The sequence below is a fragment of the Camelina sativa genome, chromosome 9 (assembly GCF_000633955.1).
Source record: "Camelina sativa cultivar DH55 chromosome 9, Cs, whole genome shotgun sequence".
Lineage (NCBI taxonomy): Eukaryota > Viridiplantae > Streptophyta > Magnoliopsida > Brassicales > Brassicaceae > Camelina > Camelina sativa.
In genome coordinates this window covers 18,802,778-18,812,078 of record NC_025693.1, presented here as the reverse complement: position 1 = coordinate 18,812,078, position 9,301 = coordinate 18,802,778, and positions in this window count along the sequence as shown.

The following is a 9,301-nucleotide window of genomic DNA, read 5'->3' as shown; positions in this document are numbered from 1 at the left end:
AACTTGGAAGCTTTGATCAGATCTGGCTATGATTTTGGAGATCATATTTGGGAGAGTGGCGAAGGATATGGTGTGGAAGATGATAACATTGAGGATGTTGGTGTGGAACAATCTCAGACTGTTGGAGGGGACAATGAAGTTTCGGTTGGAGAGGAGAGTGGTGAGAAGCAAGCTAATATCCCAGAAGTGTCTAGCTTGAAGAAGAGGAAGAAGAAGCAAGTTGACCATGGAGCAGAGACACGGAAAAGAATGGTGCTATCTCAGAGAGCATCAACTTCACATTGTTCATGTGGAGATGATATGAAGCGGTTCTTTAAGGAGTTAATTGACTCTTCTTTCAAGAGCTTCACAGAGACCTTTGGGGAACGATTGCTAACATTGGAGAAAGATGTATCAGATATCAAGGCCTTGATATCCAGACCAGTAGAAGTGGATCCTAAGCCAGCAGTAGTGGATCCTAGTCCATCACGAGTGAAGCCCAAAACTTCGGTACGTAAGAAGTAGCTCAATGCCTTGTTCGATTGTAATATGTTGTGTGGTCTTTCCTTTTTGTTGTATCCTTGTTTGTATGTGTATGTTGTAAACATAATTTATGTGTTGTAACTTATGTGTTGTAACTTATGTGTTGTAAACTTATGTGTTGTAACTTTAACTAAAGCCTTTCATAAATTTTTTTTTTTGACAGGTTGAACTGTTTGATTTAGATAATCTGTTAATAGACCTTAATGTTGATACACAAGACTATCTAAAGAACAAAGTAGGACACTTATCTCAAAAGTCTGTTGTGTCCGGATTTGATCCTACACTGAGTCCCAAAGACGCGGGTAAAGATGAACCGGATGCGGTGTTGACTTTCGTTTCTGATGATCTATGGAATGGTTTCGAAGAGTGGAGTAGGCATCTCGAGTACGTGATTCAAACATTTTTATATACATGTTATGATTTATCAATTTTTTTTTGTAATCTTACAATTTTTTTACGTTTACAGAAGCATTCAACTGGGTCTAACTTTACTTGATCGAGAATTGTTTAACCGAGTTATGATGGGCGGAAAATGGCTTGGAAACGAGGTACATGTCAATCTTTTTAAATATTATATTTTATATTCTTAAAGTAAGACAAACCTGAGTCTTTAAATATTTACAGGAAATGGATGCAATAATGTATATTTTTCGGGAGCATACATCTTTAGGCCGCCTAGAGTTGGATCGTGTAGGTTTCATGAATTGTCAGTTTAGCGAGCACGTTAAGGCCGACTACAATAAGTTTAGATCAGCAGGACGAACCCACACTTGGAATCACCTTTTGTTAGAGTATGCCAAAGGTGAACTGCCATCTCATGGAAATACAGGAAAAAGTTGGGCTGTAGATTTGGACAGAATTTATGCACCGGTCTTCATTAACGGTAATCACTGGATCTCAGTTTGCATTAACTTCAGACTAAGAATAATTGAAGTCTTCGACTGTAATCAATACTAAAACAGAAGACACGTTGAGCCATTCGCTAATGTCATCCCTCGTCTTGTGAAGGAGATTCACAAAAAGGTTGATGGAAAAGCTCCCTTGTTGACTCCATACGAGATCATCCAGGTTCGTATGCCACCTAAATTAAATCGGTCAAGTTGTGATTGTGGAGTTTATGCCCTGAAGTATATCGAGTGTCACATGCGTGATCTATCTTATGAGTTGATTGACGATGAAAACATCAAGCAAGCTCGTTTGAAGTTGGCAGTCGATCTTTGGTCAGCAGCAAAGGATCCTGTGCTAGTGGAACGAATGAAAACTTATGTGCGTCCAGTGTATGCGGCTGAGTTTGTAGACCTTGCCTAATTTTTAAGTGTCTTTATGATTGTTTTGTAAATGATGGTTTTTGATGCTTTTGCTTGTTAGACTAATATCAGACTCATTAGTATTAATCCTCGATGGTGTTGATTTAGGACTGACTAATATGAGACTCAATAACATAAGGTCATAAGCATAAGAACACAAAAACATACACGATTTAAGAATACCGATGAACCGGTTTAAACATACACGATTTAAGCATAGCGATTTAAGCATAGCGATTTAAGCATACCGATTTAAACATACACGATTTAAACATACACGATTTAAGCATACCGATGACCCGATGTAAGCATACTGATGACCCGGTTTTTAATTTCACNAAAAGCTCCCTTGTTGACTCCATACGAGATCATCCAGGTTCGTATGCCAACTAAATTAAATCGGTCAAGTTGTGATTGTGGAGTTTATGCCTTGAAGTATATCGAGTGTCACATGCGTGATCTATCTTATGAGTTGATTGACGATGAAAACATCAAGCAAGCTCGTTTGAAGTTGGCAGTCGATCTTTGGTCAGCAGCAAAGGATCCTGTGCTAGTGGAACGAATGAAAACTTATGTGCGTCCAGTGTATGCGGCTGAGTTTGTAGACCTTGCCTAATTTTTAAGTGTCTTTATGATTGTTTTGTAAATGATGGTTTTTGATGCTTTTGCTTGTTAGACCAATATCAGACTCATTAGTATTAATCCTCGATGGTGTTGATTTAGGACTGACTAATATGAGACTCAATAACATAAGGTCCTAAGCATAAGAACACAAAGAACACAAAAACATAACATATCCGATTTAAATGTTAACATAACAACACAAAAACATATCCGATTTGCCATAATTTAAACATATCAGATTTAAACCAGCTATTGACCCAAATTTAAATGTTGACCCGATGTAAGCATACCGATGACCCGGTTTTTAATTCAATATTAAGAAAAAAAATAAAATTAGGGATCTTCTTTTCCAATAATTGATCTTCCTCTCCAATACTCTCTTCTTCTTCTTTCCCGATACTTTCTTCTTCTTAAAATTAGGGATCTTCTTTTCCAATAATTGATCTTCCTCTCCAATACTCTCTTCTTCTTCTTTCCCGATACTTTCTTCTTCTTCATCGTAAAAACTGATAGGAGCCATGAGCCAACGTTCTTCGGCTGGTTCGTCAGGGTTACCATCTAGAAGTTCTCAGGTTGGAGTTCCGTGTAGATGCTGGTGTGGTGGAGAGATTAGAACCTACACCTCAAAGACGGAAGAGAATCCCTGTAGGAGATTTTACAGATGTGTTGTTGGTGTGAAGGTAATTTACTTTTATCAGTCGTTATTCATCACAATAGCTGAAATTTATTAAATATTGTTATCGAAACAATGATTTTAGGAGAAGAAGGAGAAACACATGTTCCGTTGGATTGATTATGCTGTTCTAGAGGAGATTAGGATGTTGAAAGCAAACAAAACCAACTCTTAGAGGATCTAAAAAAGATGGTAACAAACAATGTGGAGCTCCAAAAGGAGATGGTGAAGGAGATGGAAGAAAATATGGAGAAGAATATGATTGAGATCATCAGGCAAGAGCTAATGGTTGCAAAAGAGAGTATGGAGAAGTCGAACAAGCAGAGGATTTGTGTACTAGTCATATTGGCAGTTTCAATGGTGTGGCTTTATAAGAAGATGATATGATGTCTTTGCTTTCTGTATTTTGTTGTTATGCTTAACACTTTTTGTTAGTCGCTTTTTTGTACTCTGGTTTTAATGAAAGTTTGATTGAAAGAAAACACCATCAACGAATTTCAAAACAAATGAGTCTACTAAGCTTTTGTGGAAGGTGGAAGAGATGGTGACCGATCACGTTAAGGTATAATGTCGATTTTTCTTAATTTGTTTATCTTCTAAATAATTTAGAATACGCATTCTAAAATGTATTAGAACAAATCTAAACAATAATTACGAAATCTTAACCATAAATTAAGAATATTTAAAAAATATTTAAAAATATTCACTTTCCTTATTTAATTTATTTTCTTTCTATTTTTAGGGTATTCTAAGGTTTACAAATTACAAATTCTTAAAATTTCTATGATATATCTTCTACTTGTTTTAGTATATAGGGTAAAACGTAGAAAACAAATTCTGAATTGATGTAGAATGAAGAAAAACGTAGAATACATATTCTTAATTTTGTAGAACATACATAATTCAGGTTCTGAAATTTTTAGAACAAATTTCCCGTCTAAACTTCGTAGAACATGTACAAACTGTAGAATGAACAATCTAAATGTTTCAGAAAGAGAAAAAATCATAGAAAGTCTATTCTAAACAATTTAGACCAGAAATCAGCAATTTACAAACTGATTTTTAACACCCAAAACATTTTTTTTTCAAATTTTTTTTTTCACAGTTGTATACTAACATGGGTTTTCTGTTTGTTTATTAGTTCAAACTCCTAAAAATTTCACTATTTCTATTAGTAGGGGTATTTTCGTCAGAATTGACAATCTTAAAAAAAAAGTGTAGATGACCAAATTTTTGGAAAAAGATCCTTTATTTATAGTTCCCGTTTGTGTTGGAAAGCATACGGCGACCTTTCCTTTCCTTAGCAAATGTTGATAATTTGATTTTGATTTAAAGTTTTTAACACTAACTAGGTAATAATATCCCACGCAAATGCACGGATTGTTGTATAATAAAATATGTTAATTAATTTAAATCTATTTGATAATTTTTAAAAAAAAATAACAAATGAATTTAAATGTCATCAACATTTTTTACACTTTTATTTATTCAAATCATACAATATCAAAATATATAACTTATGTAAATATTTTTTTTTTAACAACACTTATGTAAATATAATAATACATATATTATACATATCTCTTAAAATTATTTGTTTTTTTTATCGTTCAACTTTGATAATAATTTTCATTAGTATTTTTGAGCATTTGAGTAATGAAAACGAAAATTTACTATGTGATTTAAATATATAATTTAAGTTTTTTCATATAAACTAACATATAATCTAAAGTATTTAATAATTAAAAACTAAACTATTTTCAAAGTAAAAAATACATATTTCCTATTAAATTAAATGAAGTGCGATAAAAATTTTAAAATACAATTAAAAATCTTTTTTATATCTTTAAAGTACATATTTGAATTAAATTTTAAAATAATGATTTTTATATAATTATATGTTGAATCACAAACTAAATATAATGAACACTAGGATTGACCATGTGGTACATCACGGGACAAATTTTGTATTATAAAATTCATGTTTATCTTATTTAATTTGGTAAACTATTGACAGAAAACTTTGCTTTATTTATAATATTAGTAAACCAAATAACTTTAAACCCAAAAAACCGATAAAGAGTATGAGAAGTGAAATTCAATGAGAAACACTGAAAAAATCAACTACAAAACAAAGTATAATATCACTTCTTCTTCTCAATCTTGACATTAACATCCATCAGTTTTTTCTACATCATGAGTCTCCTCATCCTCATTCTTTGATGAGATGTAGCAATAATACAATATTAGATCTATACTATATCTATAAATATTACACTCTTTGTTTTGCTTGTGTTTATCGAGTTTGGTGTGATTAGATATTGTGAATGAGAAGTATCTATAGTGTTTTAATTTAATGTTATGGTTTTATGTGAGTGAGTAGAAATAATCTTGGTGAGCAAGTTTAAAATATATCAAGATATCAAGATTTGGGTATGTTTGAGTCGAGTTTAGAACGTAGTTAACGAATATGTATTAATAATATATGCTACTTATTATGAGTGTGAGTGTTTTTTTTTTTTGGACAAACACTTTCTTTCATTAATCAAACGAAATCAAGTTCATACAAACCATAGGAAATGAGATAATGGAGTTTAACACAAAGTAAAAACAACATCAAAGGAAAGATAGGAGCTACACGAAGATAGCTAAAGTAGTTCGACGAAGGATCCATGTAGAAAGATGTTAGATGAAGTTCCGGGTAGTTTTTGTTTAACAACAGATTTGTGGAGGGCAATCACAATAGAGGGATACATGTATTTGACTGCACACTATATCGATAGTGTATGGAATTTAAAGACAAAATTAATGTCATTTCGTGTATTTCCTCCTCCACATACGGGTGCTGGAATAGCTACAAAGGTGTTGACATTGCTAAAATAATGGGGAATCGAAAAGAGAGTGTTCACAATTACGGTTGATAATGCTTCCCCAAATGACAATATGCAAGGAATCTTCAAGAGGCAGCTTAGGAAAAATTTGGTATGTAGTGGAGAGTTCTTTCATGTGAGATGTGCTGCACACATCTTGAATCTAATTGTGCAAAAGGGATTGGATGTGATTGATGGTGCTCTATATAAAATCAGAGATAGTGTTAAGTTTGTGAGGGTGAGTGAGACTAGAGAACAATCCTTTCAAACATGTGTGGAAACAATGGGAATTGAAGCTAAGGGTGGACTACTTTTAGATGTATCAACTAGGTGGAACTCAACTCACCTTATGCTCTCAAGATCAATCATCTATAAGGAAGCCCTTCGCCATCTTGCAGAGATTGATACAAGTTATCAATATTTCCCTTCTGATGTAGAGTGGACAAGAGCAGAGTTGATCTTTGAGCTGTTGACCCCATTTGCAGAGATGACGAATCTGATCTCTAGTTCATCTTATCCAACTGCCAATTTGTATTTCAATCAGGTATTATAAATTTATAATTAACTTTGATTATGATCGACATAATACAAATTCTTATCCAACTAACAATTTGTATTTCAATCAGGTATGGAAAATTGAAATTTGGCTGAAAGCTGAAGAGTACTCTTATAACGATGTGATTTGTGAGATGGTGATAGGTATGAAGGAGAAATTTGACAAGTATTGGGAGGACTATAGTGACATACTTACTGTAGCTGCGGTCTTTGATCCTAGATTGAAGTTTACTTATATAGAGTATTGCTTCAATACCATTGATGCGTCAACTAGTAAAGCAAGGGTGGATCACTTGCGTAAGAAGCTGAAGAAGTTTTTTGATGTTTATAAGAAGAACCCAACAAAAACAGCAGCAGAAAATTCAAAGTCAAACAATATGGAGCAAAACATTCTTCCTGGATACGATATAAGTGTTTTGTATCGATTGTGTCTTGTGATTTGTTTTTGTATTGATCTGTTTTGAACTGTTTATGTGATCGGTTTTGAATCATGATTTGACTGTCTTATGTTTATTTACATTTTCAGGGCTTTTATGCTTTCATCTCCCAAATAGTTGGTGCTAAAGGTAAGTCAGCATTAGACAAGTACTTGGATGAACCGGTTTTGGACATGATGGCATTTAAGAGCATGGATGTTTTGAAATATTGGAAGGACAATGCAAACCGTTTTCAAGAAACTGTCTTGTATGGCTTGTGACATCCTTAGCATTCCTATTACGACTGTAGCTGCAGAATCATCATTCATCATTGGAAGCCGAGTTTTAAGTAAGTATCGGAGTTCACTCCTTCCTTCTAATGTCCAAGCTCTAATTTGTGCTAGAAATTGGCTTACAGGTTTTGAAGAGATTGTTGATCCATTTGAAACCTATGTTTGTGATTGTTGATCCATTTGAAACCTATGTTTGTGATTGTTGATCCATATGTTTATGTTTATGCTTTTGGATCTTTATGCTTATGCTGTTGGATGTTTGTGTTTGAAACATTTATGTTTATGCTTTTGGATCTTTATGCTTATGCTTTTGGATGTTTGTGTTTTAAACATTTATGTTTATGCTTTTGGATCTTTATGCTTATGCTTTTGGATGTTTGTGTTTTAAACATTTATGTTTATGCTTTTGGATCTTTATGCTTATGCTTTTGGATGTTTGTGTTTTAAACATTTATGTTTATGCTTTTGGATCTTTATGCTTATGCTTTTGGATGTTTGTATTTGAAACATTTATGTTTAATTGTTTATGCTTTTGGATCTTTTGTGTTCAAATTTTTTTTTGGATCTTTTGTTGTCCAATGGACACTCATGGACAGCCCATAAAAATATGGGCATTAGTGGGCATGGTCGTTAATGGACACGGACAGCTATTTGTCCAAAATCAAATTGGACAATATTGGAAGGGTCAAAATGGACGTGGACAGCCCATTTTGACCGCTCTAGCTTCAATTTAGAGGTGAAACCGGTAGGTCTCCATGGCACCACTGCAAAAGTAATAATTATATGAATATAGACCATGTAATACGATTCTCGAGACCAAAAGATTCTTACTACTTCCAGAAACTCTCGGTAACTTTGCTGAGGGTGTTGAGTATTGGAGGGGTTATCATTTCAAGAGCTCTGAACTCCATGTACTTCTCCTAAGAAAGTAATAACAACAAAATTTGATATCCTATTCAAAACATAATTTTTTTTCTAAATTACTAAGAGGTTCCGATAGGCCCGGTACATCTCCTCATGCCAGAGACCAGAGCATTTTATATGGTCCCCTCCCAACCTTCGTCCCTCGAACCGGCGACCTCTAAACTTTGCGAGAGAGTTTTTTTTCTTTTTTTTAAGCAACAAACAGAACTCCTCATTTTCTTTGGACACAATGACAGATTCATAAGTATATACCTTCTATTTCACATCTCAGCATGCTAACAAATCTAAAATCACATCTTCAAACCTCATTTATGATTACTGTACTTTGGGATCTAGAAAGGGGAAAAAAAAAGTCAAAGAACCAAATAATAGTCTCTAGATTTCTTTGAATTCAAAGCAACATACAACCTCTGCATTTTGTCCATCCACTTGTAACGCACTACTCTTATACAGACGAACTGAAAAACGGAATAACTGATTCTAAAAGAATATTGCTAATAAAAATAAATCATATTTTTAAATTTTTTTTTTAAGAAAAATCAAATTAGAAAAATATATCTATAAATTGATAATTATTTAATTATAGATAAATTAATAATTATCGATTATATAAGAATATTGATTTCGGTTTCAATATTATTAATTTATAGAGGTTTTATTGTATATATAGACTCCTAAATTGAAAGATTTATGAAAATCAAAACATTTCCTTGTTTAAGGGATAACGATATACAATTTAACTGTCATACATAAGAAAATGGATATGAAGGTGAAGTATCGTAATGGTTAAGAGAACTGAGGGATGTGGTTAGTATGGAGAAGATACAATATTTTAGACTAGGCCTGGGCATTCGGGTTCGGGTTTTCGGGTTTTCGGGTTTTCGGATTTTTGGATTTAGACATATAAAACCCGTTCGGATTTTTTATTGTATCGGGTTCGGGTTCGGGTATTACCCGTTCGGGTTCGGGTAATTCGGGTATACCCGAACTCAAACAAACCATAAACAAAAAAAACTAATTTTTATTTTTTATAAATTTTAGAACACTTGTATATATATAAATATTTAATGTCTCACATTATAACAAAGAAACTAAGATGGCAAAATGCTCAAGGTAC